The 12,342-nt window shown below is 42.9% G+C and overlaps 1 protein-coding gene across 2 annotated transcripts in view; it reads right to left on the bottom strand.

Annotated features, from left to right (window-relative positions):
• PALS2 (protein associated with LIN7 2, MAGUK p55 family member) overlaps positions 1-8,762 on the bottom strand; it is a 58,548-nt gene extending 49,786 nt beyond the window's left edge. For both annotated transcript variants that reach the window (XM_054161187.1, XM_054161188.1), the window contains exon 1: positions 8,585-8,762. The gene's annotated coding sequence lies outside the window, so the exon portion shown is untranslated. The remainder of the gene's footprint in view (positions 1-8,584) is intronic.
• Positions 8,763-12,342: the final 3,580 nt, after the last annotated feature.

The following is a 12,342-nucleotide window of genomic DNA, read 5'->3' as shown; positions in this document are numbered from 1 at the left end:
TCTTCTCTTACAAAATCATCATCAGATTTCTCTGATCTGAACTATGATTTCTATTTCTCTGAACCATGCTGAAGTGCACAGCCACTGCTTAAAGTAAGCAAAATCCAAACAGAAAAAGGCCATTTATATAAAAGCATTTGCAGCAATGTACCACTATGATTCACAATCATCTGTCCTGAAAAATTTCCCTTCCTGGTGAAGCTCACCAAGAAAAATGGGGAAAACATTTTCTGAAGAACAGCAGTATCTCCCAAGACTAACTCTGCTCCTCTTGTTTATTTCAGACTAACTGGTTTTCCGTCTCAAGATTTTGTCATAGAGGTTGAAATGTAGTACCTTGTTTTATTCATGCAGCTTACTGCCAAAGTACTTGAAAGTTTTGCAAACTCAGAACTCTGGCAATACAAATTTATGAAAACATTGCTCTAGCTAGACTTACTCAAATGTCAAAACTGAAAGATTTCATGTGCTTACTCCCTGCTTATTAAGTAAATATTTCCAGTATTTCCAAATTAAGAAACTCTACAACTGAAACTACGTGAATACAAGATAGGCTCCAAGAGTAAGAGGCTAACATTATGGGTTAAAAAAAAAAAGGTTAATGCTAACCTTCAAAACTCAAGTATTCCCACCCATTCCAGTCTGGTAATAAGGAAGAATAGCAAACATTAAAAGTGATATGAATTTTGAAGTAATTACAGAAAAATAAAACTCAATGTCTTAACTCACCCTGGAGGGAAAAAAAAAAAATCAAAGTAATCTAATTCAAACAAGTCTATGGCTGTCCAGAGAGAATACCTCCTGAAGTACAGTAATTATATTTGTAAAGTAAAATCACTTATGCCTGGTGTGGGGAGGCCCAAGGGATTGATTTATTTATCTATTTATTTATTTGAAATGTATAAAAGCTTTGTAATGGCACAAATACTGATAAAGGAATTTTGTGAACAAAAGGAGACATTCTGTGTAATGGTCTGGTTTGGTGGTGGTAAGCAGATATGTATAGTCCATAAGACTGTAGAGCACCAGAGGTCAAGCATGAACAGGAATATAGTACCACTTTTCCGTGTAGTGTCTACACATTCTAAGTTGAGCAGCAAAATGTTTTGGAACTTCTTGCAAAAGTATTTCTTGCCAAATTTGTAATTACTCTAACCCTCACAAAAATCCTAAAGAAATCCTAAAGAAAAAGATGCCTGCTGGTTTCCCTGGATGTTTATCTGTACAGGTTTTAGCTAGTACCTTACAAATTGAATTCCTTTTTTTAAAAGAACTCCACTGTATTCTTATGAGCTCTAACTTACTTACAAGTCAACATAAAGCGTTTAATTCAACAACTCCATTAAACAGCAAGACCTAACGCCACTGTTCTGACAGTCTCACTGTGATACAAAACTATCTCAAAATAGTTTTGATGACTTTATGAAGAAATAAGATGTATGGTCAAATGGGGCCTAACCTTATGTCTTACCTACAAAAAAAGATCTTTACTAGGCACCAAAAGCTAAAATTTTGAGCAGTGGAAAAGAAATCATGTGAAATAATACCAGAGGCTTGGAATCAAGTCTCTTGGTACTTCTCTTGGAACTTTCAAATTATTTATGACAAAACATCTTGAGACCTTCTACTCTGTTAGGAGCTCAGCAGCTGAACAATCCACCCTTCTTTCTTCCATTTCTTATTCATTAGTACCAATAAAGTACCTCCTTCTGAAGACTCCTGTTCAATAGCTTTATTGTTGCTGCTGAATTGTAATAGTACAAAATCTGACCTAAGGCTGAGAACTGTATGGTAAACTTAGCAGGAACTTCTGCTGCTGTTTAGTTGGTCTGTGCTGTTTGCAGAGTTTTTGCCAAATCTTGGCAAACATGTATGCTCCAATTCCCAGTAGCAAACTCCATTCAGCGGTAACACACATGCTTTCAGGTCAAAAAACAAAAGGTCCCAGCAAACAGATTGCAGTAACTTCCCCAAGCAATAGACTACTGGATGGAAGAGTGACTTTTTTGGCCCAATTACTAGACCAAGATTTTTAAATGTATCAAGTTTTGGCTACAGTGGATTTTTTTTTTTTTAATGTATTTATCTAGTTACCTGTTAAGTAGAACTGGCTTTTTTATCACTGTACACTGCTCAGCACGCAGGCTCTCATACAAAAATAGTTGGCTCCTGTCACTCACGCAGAGCAGTAGTGTGACCCCGAGTACTTGCCCAGCTTAGATGTCACAGAGACACCACGAGAGGGAGTGTTCGAGCTACATTTCTGTTGAGAGACGGGATGGGCTCTGCTTCACCCTTTCATATTCGACATTCGGAATTTGAAAATGATAAAATAAAATTCACTTTTGTACTCTTTTTAACAACACTCAAAGCCACTTACCCTTCTCACCAGCGCACACATTCAGTTACTCACCTATCCCAATAGCAAGATTTCTAACAATGTCTTGATCCCTAAGATGAGTATCTTGGGAGCCGGGGGCAAAAGGATAAGGGCACAAGGGAATCCGCGGAGAGATGGATGAATTTTTTTTCCTACCTAATTATATGACGAACTTAAGACACAATACAACTGCCAACTCTTCAATGCTCTCCTACCTCTTTCCTAATATTTATTTTAGTGTATTTATTGCCTGCCTCAAAACGGCCCAAACATTTCCCCCTTCTAGCAATGAGAACATAGAATTGCTGTGATCCCTGCAGGCAGCGGCAGAAGGACAAAGATTCTCAATTATCATTCAGAACAACTCAAGCACGGTCACCAACTCTTTGTGACCAGCTAATGTTACACAAATGCTGTTTAAAACCCAGTAGAGTGGTTACAGGTTTATCCTGCTTCCCAAAGAACAGTGACTCAAATGTAGTGTGTCTATTTTTTAGAATCACAGAATCATAATAGATTGTTTTGGTTGGAAATGACCTCTAAAATCGAGTCCAACCACGCTTTAGCCATGACACCTATGAGATTATCACAAAGCTAGGTTACTTTTTAATCTATGTTGCCAGTGGGCCACCCCAGAGAAAGCTATGAAAGAATGAAACAAAACAAAACAAAAAAATCACAGAGCCAGTCCTAACATCACTAGTGTTTCACCTCATAAATAAGCTTCACTTGAACACTGCTTTAAATATCACATATAGCAATGTACATAAAGAATTTGTCCTCATATTAAAGATCACACATGACAAACACCAGTTACATCAACCAACAAGCTTCTGGAAGTTGCTCAAATACTATATAGATTAAATCTATATAAAAGAGCTTCCCTGATCAGAACTGATCAAATTAAACACTGCTCATCCCATTTTGCTATTGCTTACTAAATCTAGTGTAAAACTGTAGCAGTAGATCTGACTATGTGCATGATTTGCATTTAGACGACTGCCTTACAGTCATACACTCTATAAACATTAAGTTTCACTTAACAATTTCTCCCTGCTGGAATGTCCTTTACCAATGAATGCATAAATTGAACTTTCAATTGTTAATTACACCTCCTCCTCCTGCACTTCTAGTGACCCGAAAAATGCAAGTGAAGCTGTAAAAAGCAGTACGGCTACAATAAGCATTGTATCATTCAGGCAATTTCTGCCCAGCAACACAAGCATGCTACACCACAGCAGTTCACAATACAGTAAGCCTAAATTGCTTGGAAAGGCGAAATAAACTTTTCATTCATTTCATTCACTAGACTGTAGTTTGCCCTCCAGATTCAGAACTTCTGCTGTATAAGCAGTTTCATCTTGCCAAAAAAGTCTTCTGTAAACTTCAACAGTGGATCAGGAAAGGCATGGAGTGGAATTTTAATAGGAAGATATGTAAAAGCTGACCAATCAGTTGTAAAAAACAAACAAACAAACAAACATCAACTACTCTTTATGTGGCATTTCACATGCAAAACCTCTCATGATAGCTGCATGCATATATCTGAAAATACTGGTAACTAATGAACATGGAATCTTTTTTTTTTTTCCCAAAAAATGTGTCATGGAATGTAAAACCATAGTCAGAACAGCTGATGTATTTCCCTTTTGTTCCCCTACAAATTTACTAGAGTGCCTCCCTAACTGTGGTTATTCTCAGGAAAAAGCTTTGCCCTGTCTTTTTACCTTCAGTCTATTTACCCTCAATCTGCTTTCCTCCATCCTGTGTTTAGGTATTTAAAATGGTATCACTTTAGCTTTTCATTAATGCACATTTGAGCAGTGGGTGGAGATAAGACTAATTAGAAAACTAAAGCTAAACGAGTTGAGTAGCCACTCTTACTACAGAAATAGTACTTGAATGCCAACAATATCTCAGCAAGAGAGACTTAAATGAATCATCTTGAAATAAACATTTAAACTATTTTTCTTATCTCCTAAATTTCATTATTTCAACAGTATTTTGACAAAACATTTGGAATGAAAAAGTAAAGGCTTAAACTTATTTGAAATCAACAGTTGTGTCTCCATCTACTGGAAAAGTGAATTCAACTGAAACAGCAACGTGATCCTTTGAGATCTGGGTAAGCAAAAGCTGTAAGAGCGATGTTTGGTGTAAGACACAAACAACTTGCGTCCTCCAAGCCTATAAAAAATTGCAGAACACACTGACACTCCCCACAGTCAGCATGGATTTCGCTGAATTCCTACTGTCAGTTGCTTGTCAGAATGCAAAACTAGTCAATACTCTTAACATATCCAAGTAATTTCTTAAATAACATTTGTTGTTAGTGAATCTGAGATACCATCTGATTTCAGCATCTTGCTGATTTCCACCATGCTTTCATGAGACCTGGAAACTAACATTAGAACAAGCTCTTTAAATAACTGTGACATTTTCAATATGCAATACTTTTTTTTTTTTTTTCCCAAGCCAAAGAGATCTTGAAAAATAATTAAACAAAAGTAAAAAGGTAAAAGTAGAGACTCTCACATTTTCAAACTTTTATTTGTATGATTTAATACAAGTTGCCATTTTAAGGACTCTAATTAACCCAAAATAGCAATGTCAGTGTTTTGATATGGAAAAACTCTCCTAACTTCACATTTTTCTTTTTTGTGGTCTCCATTATTCTTGTAAGAATGACATCAACTGTAACTAAATAATTCAGATTTGCTTTATTCTGAGAAAAGCAACTCTTAAGCCACAGGAGAGCACATTAACATCACAGGGCTTTGCTTACCCTATTGCAAAAGACAACAGTTTTGTTGTAGTATAACCTCAGATAGTTATAATGAGCATGGAATCAGATACCACCTTGTAAAAACTATCTTAACTCCTCACAGAACCCAAAACATTATTCTGACACCTTGTTGAATTCAGATTAGAGAGACTTTAGTCACAACTTCAGAGATAGCCAGTAACACCTACTGTTCCAGCTGTTCAGCACTGCCTTCCAGCTAGCACACACTTAAAATCTTAGATCAGTTTTAAGCTCCAGAACAATCATAAGTTACTATTTATCCTGTGATTTAAAAGTCACATTTAGACCTTCCTGACAGTGAAAGCACACCACAACATTGGTCTAATAGTGTTTTTGACTGACACATCTGTATTTCAACCTGCCTCTCACATGTCAGCCTTTTCCCCTGGACCCTTTACAAGTTTCTTATGTTGCGGAGGGCAGTAAAACCACCTCCCTCTCACAGACTCACTCTGAACTCTGCCATCATATTCCACTCCAGCAGTTTCTGTGTTACTCCAGTTGCAGGGTATTTCTAAAAAGTCTATTTTTCCCACATGTGCAAGGCCAAACCAATTCCAATTTACCTCAACACTGATTTTAGAGAACATACACTATGTAATTCCTACAGGTACCATAACTTTTTTTGGCTTGCAGAGATTCTCCCTACACTTCAACTCCTCTTTAACTCAAGCATGAATATCTCAGGGGGGGGGGGGGGGGGGGGGGGGAAGGAGAGAGAGAGAAAAAAAGAATAAGCAGCAAAAAATAAATTCAGGTATATGTAGTGCTGAGAACCCATCTGACCATCCTGTGGTACCCCTGCAGCAAATATATTTCCCTCATCTAGTAGCAGTCAGTTCCCTCAAACCAGGATGTCAATTCATCCTCTCTATTAGCCTCTGCTAAGATACTTTCGTATTAGCCAGGCATGTTTTCCCTACTTCCTTATTTTAATGTTTAAAAGACAAAACGTAAGTGACTAAGCCATGATTTAAGCAAATAGTCTCCATTACCTGTTAAAAAACAACAACAAAACCCCCAAGAGGTACTTGAAGAAAACTCCACTATACACGTTGCAACAGATCTTCAATAATTTTAGAGACTTTTTTATGAACTACTGATAGCCCACTAATGTATCAGCAGAAAATACATCATTTCACCCAGGTGGTACAGTATATTTGTCAAGAATTTCCCTAAGTAGTAGTTCTTCACAAGACTGGCTTAAACAGCAGTGATCCATAGGGTCTGAATCCAATGCAAGCGCTCAGAATTCTAAGAAGCTAAATATACACTAACTTCAGGTTAGATGCTGAAGGTTCCACAAAAAGAACTATCCCCCCAAAGAAGTATCGTAAACTCAGTGACAATGAAAGGAGTAAAGTGTCTCATCTAGAAAAGGTTAAATAAACAACTAACAACAGCACCAGCATTATGACACCATGCCTCAGTACTGCAGATTTTTCACAGCACTATGGATCCCAGGTAATCTATTTAACGTAATACTGAAGAGAACAAAATAAGGAGAACAAGATCATCAATTCCACACATTTCAAGGGAGGGAAAAGGAGATGAAAGATTTATCTAAAGTGTACTTTAAAAATCAAATTTAAATGAGCTCAAACTAGACTCCAATTAGCAGCACTTCATTTAAATAAGAATTTTCTCCATGGCATTTTCAAGAATAATTTTGTGGCATATGTTACATGGTCAAGTCACATGTCAAGGTGTTAAAAGCCAACAACTTCAGCAGAAATAAAAGGAAACGTTATGATGCTAGGGTCAACTCAACCAGTTTAACAGACACTTATCTGTTCGGGAGCAGCACGGTAAGATTTGTTCAAAGCCTTCTCTAGTTGGACATCTATTTATAGCTGCCCAGCCTTTCTACAATTTCTCACAGCCCCTCCTCCTCTCCAAGCCAAGTCGGGGAAGTTTAATAGATATAATCCTGGGCCTTGTGCCACAAGATGGTCAGAAGATCTCCAACTCTCCTCCCGCAATCCTATGGGCAGTAAGACCAGAAGTAACCCGACGAGAATGGTCTAACCTACACAGAAGCCAAACACATGGTATAAACCTTCTCTTTCCTGGGAATAAATTCATTTTTTCCTCTGCCATACATTGATGGCAATGAATCACATAAGCATCGGAGACTAAGGAAAAGACACCTTTTGCCTCGTTCCTCCTCACTACAGAGCAATAGACTAAGCCAACTGCCTTGAAAGCCAAAACAGAAGTTATCCAAATCAGCTTTGACCCCTGTACAGCAGCAATGTCATCCATACACCTTCTCACATTATAATGCTACTCCAGTACGTTGTACCTTTCTCAAAGAAGCTAGGGGGCTGTCGGCTTATATTCAGTGCAGTTTCTGGTTAACGTGCAAAATCCACCACCTTGCCATGCTTGTGCACGTCTTTACAAAGCACTGATCCAGATGGGCTCTTTTCCACCAGCATCTCCATCAACAACTGTAACATCGCAGAAAGAGTGCAGGTATTTTCTGCATGCGGAGCACAACGCCACAGGCTGAACTCCGCCACAAGCTCTGCACATCCTTGGTGCCTCTCCCTACCACCTACTTGCCTGTAGTACTAGTACGGAGACCAAGGAGATGACAGCACTACTGGAAACTCCTGCCCACCCGATTACAACCACATTTTCTCCCCTTTCCCCAGTCAGAGGCAGACGGAAGGGGAGGGATGACTTCCTCGGGAGGAAAATAAGCATGGAAAGGCCGGGGCAGAGATCAAGAGAGGAGGAATCACCCCAAAGGGAGAGCAGATAATCCCTGAAAAGCGAGGCTGTGGAGGGGCATAATCAGGGAGGGAGGGACATGGAGAGCGAAACCGAGGGGATAATCCAGCAGAGAAGGGGGGAGATAATCCCCTCGGAGGAGGTGAGGGGGAGAAGCGGAGGATCGCGGAGAGGGAGGGGCGGGAAACCTGATAATCTCCCGGAGGAGAGAAAATACCGGGAAGGGGGTGGTGGAAGGAGGGTGGGCGGGTTGATAATCCGGAGCGGCAGATGAAGAGCGAATCTCCCGGGGACGCATCCGGAGGCGGGAGGAGGAGGGTTAATCCTCGCTCTGGGGGCAAAAATCCCTCTTCCCTGACTCCGGCGCTGCCATGTTCGCTCCCCTGCAGGCCCGCCCGGCACCGGTACCTGCGGCGGGCGGTTCTTCCCCCCTCACACACAGGCACACCGGGCGTCTCAGCTCCAGTTGCCGGAGCAGCGCGCCCCGCTCCGGACGCACGGCCTCGGGGCAAGTGGGCTCGGCCGGGATGGCTGCGGGACCCCGCCTCCACCACCATTTCCCCGCCGGCATGAAGTAAGGGAGTAGCAGGCAGGCGGACGAACCCTCCCCCCCTACCCCGCCCCACACACGCGACCTCCTAGCCGGTACCGCGACTTACCGGCTGACACCGACTTCTGCTCCCCGGCCCGTCCTCAGCGGGCGCCGCTCGGCCCCATCTACGAACTCGGGCGCGCGAAGCTGGCGGTTGGCGGACGGAGAGCGCGAGCCAGAGGTGCCGCCGCTCCTGCCGCCGCTCCTGCCGCTCTGCGCCCGCCTCAGCGCGCGCCGCCGGCGTGGCTGTAGCACGCGCTCGCGCTCCTCCTCCCCCGCGTCCCCCCCTTTCCCCCCCGCCCGCCTCCCCGGCGCGCGCGCGGGCTCCGCGGCGGTAGCGCGCGAGCACCTCCCCCGCCTCCAGGAGCACACGGCTGGGCGCCCGAGGAGGCGCGCGCCACTGCGTCGGCCCTCTCTCTGTCTCTCCGTCCTTTGCCTGGACCCCTGTCCCCCGCTTGCGCCCCTGGGCCCCCGCCTGCACCCCCTAGCCCCCTGTCTGTCCCCCCGCGTCTGCCTGCCTGCCAGGCCAGCGGCGTGCCCCCGATCCCTGCGAGCGTGTGTGTGAAGGAAGCTGCGAGTGTGAGAGAGCGTGAGACAGCGTGTGACAGAACCTGCGTGTCCGTGAATGTCAGAGAGCTGGAGCGTGTGGCTGCGGAGCGTGTGTGACAGCACCTGCATGTGCCTGTGCGTGTGAAGGAGGGAGCTGGGGGGTGTGAGGGGGCACGCGTGTGCTTGTGTAAACGTGCGTTATGAGTGCGACCGTACTTGTGCGGGAGAGCGCCCGTGTGTGAGAGCGAGCGGCTGCGTGGCAGCCGGTGTGTGTCCCCACGCTGGGAGCATGCAGCACACGCCCCCCCCCCCCCCCCCCCCCCCCCCCGCCAATGCTGCTGTCGGTGTTTGCCGGGGCAGGGCTGAACTCTCCTGGGCCCGAGTCAGGAGGGGACACGCCAGCGTTTCACTTGGCACTGCCTCTTCGGTCACCAAGTGCACGAAAAACTGGCAAAGGATGAATCAAATCTCTCAAAGGGGAAGGGGGAGGGAGGAATTTCCCCTGATCCTAATAACATGTAAGACCACTGAAAGCCAGTGGGGGGAAAGGCAAGGCAGAACTACGTGGGGGTAGACTTGGAACAGAAAATCCACTGGGTACTGATTTTTATTTTAACAGATTCCGATTGTGCTTTCCTACCAGATAACAAATAACCTGATTTTTATTCAACCAAAGATATCAAAATAAGCAGCACGTTACATGATGGGCATGATTAAAGACATTGTGAAACAGCAGTCAGCAGGTGCAAAACTTTCTTCGGATTGACAAATAAAGATGCATCATGTAAATAAGCTCTTGCTGTCCTTATCTTAGGAAACCAGCATGTAAAATTCCTTTAGGTATTATTTTTACTTAATCTTCAAATTACAATAGCTACCACGTGCTGAAAGCTTCACAAGCATGTGGAATTATGCATTCCCAGGTCCGAAGTGTTTACAGGCCTCCTGCAATTTCTCAGTTTAAAAAAAAAAAGGGGGGGGGGGAAGCCAAATTGAAAGTATTTTCGACCATTTTCTTCACAAGATGTTGTCTTTTCCTTATTAAACTGGAAGGAAACTTAACACACCATGAGGCATTGTAAGCTAAGCAATAGCACACCACCCTTTTGGTGTTTGCACCCCTGCAGCTACAAGAGAAAAACAGACAGGCAGAGAAAATCCTCACTTCCAGAAAAGTAACTCCAGATCTTTCTCTTTGCTTTACCCTTTGTTTATTTCTTGTGATTTTCTAATGGAAAACCTTTTGAACCAGAGCTGCAAGGTGCATAACTGTCATTTTGTCCTGTATTTCACAGCTCCACATCTTGTTGACTTCTTTTACAATCCCTGTATTTGAGGAAGCTGAACATTATACTATTAAGGAGAAAGAGTTGTAGCAATTGAGGCTGGCATCTTTCGTGATAGCCTGACTTTGCCTTCGTGGCCAGTAAAAGAAAATCACTTCACTGTGAAACGCAGAAGTTCCTGGTTACAGTTCAACTCAAAGCTTGAAACCAAACTTGTGAAACATGAGAGTCCCGGTTTGGCTGTAACAGAAATACCTAAACACAAAGTACTTAGACTGCTCCACAGCCTTTGGAATGTCTTAAAGCCCTTTAGGGAATGTGTCCCAAAAGCTCACACACCATTTTTTACCCACCACTTAATCCACGTGACCTGTTAGGGTCAAAGAAGAAACAGAGATGTATTGTTTTAGAGAAAAATTTACAAATTGATATTGTCTAACACAAATTATCATATTCTTTCAGCTTTTTACTACTTATGTTCATATGCCACTCATTATACAAATGCCTCATCCAAGGATGGTCATTAGGACCCTGATGGTGCAGTTCAATCTGATAGTTTTGCATCATTCCTTCAGTTCAAAAGAACTGTAAATCTCTCTTATCCACTTAATGGATCACTACTGCATTACAGCCAAACCTCACCCTGTTCTCAGTTTAGGGTAGAGCACTTGGAGACCTGGCCAGTGCTGACTTATGCTCCAGCAATTTCTGGCTAGTGATTGTGGTCAGCAAGGCATAACTTAGAATAGTGCCAGAGACTAGTTGCTTTATGCCAGGGATTATCTCAGTCTCAGTCTAGCCACGGGATTAAGGGAGCATGAAGACCGTATGGCAGGTCAGTCTCAACCCTGATACTTTTGGGCTGATCAGTTAGTATTCATCTGAACTAGAGTTTATGACCCCACAGAGCTTTCAACTCTGCCTTTGATGATACAGATCTCACTCAAGGGAAGGGTTTCTTTCAGTAGTAGAGTCTGATGCTCCTCTTGGTAAAACTGCAGAGACTAGGGTTGCTAACATGATACTTCTTAGGCAGTGCTACATCTAACATGGTAAAGGTCTTTCTCCATGGTCTTTTGGTTTTTCTAGGTCTTCTGCCATAGTATACAGAGTTAGAGAAGTAAATATTTTAACATGAAAAATGGAAGGAGAATGATATTGTTTTCAGTCCCTTTACAGTTCTGGTTGTACAAATAGAAAACAAACCCTGTAATCACCACCAGCACTGCCACATTTGCCAGAGGAATGAGCTACTGGCTGGGGTCAACTACGACAAATTTGTCTTTATTGTAATTATGCCTTGCAGAATTCTGGGCCTAACTTCTCTGTCACTATTGTGATGACTATTTTACTGACAAAATGAACAGATGTATCTACAGAAGAGCTGCTTCTTTTAGCTAGCTCCCCTTTTTCTATTTAATTGTTGTGAGGAATGGATGTCAGGCACTTAGAGTCCAGGAAGGGGTTGGTCTCTTCTCTCTAGCAACCAGCACCAGAACAAGAGGACACAGTCTCAAGCTGCACCAGGGGAAGTTTAGGCTTGAGGTGAAGAGAAAGTTCTTCACTGAGAGAGTCGTTCGCCATTAGAATGGGCTGCCCAGGGAGGTGGTGGAGTCACCATCCCTGGAGGTGTTCAAGAGGGCATTGGACATGGTACTTGGTGCCATGGTCTAGTCGTGAGGCCTGTGGTGACAGGTTGGACTCAATGATCTTTGAGGTCTCTTCCAACCTTGGTGATACTTTGAAGACAGTGCGTACTTTTAAATGAAACTTTAAGCTGATTGCTGGAATATTTTGCAAGTCCCATGCCCTGTGTACTTTTGTTTACTGATGTATAACTTGGATAATTAGTTATGATCAATCTTCAGACAAACAAGTAGTCTAGAGTTCCACTCTATTTGATAACCCCTAAAATACGCTGTCTTCATCACCTGATACATTACAGACAATAAAGTATCACAGTATCACAGTATCACAGTATAACCAAGGT

Source organism: Dryobates pubescens, chromosome 4 (genome assembly GCF_014839835.1).
Source record: "Dryobates pubescens isolate bDryPub1 chromosome 4, bDryPub1.pri, whole genome shotgun sequence".
Lineage (NCBI taxonomy): Eukaryota > Metazoa > Chordata > Aves > Piciformes > Picidae > Dryobates > Dryobates pubescens.
The sequence above is the reverse complement of the archived record's forward strand: the minus strand, read 5'-3'. Positions and strand labels throughout refer to the sequence as shown.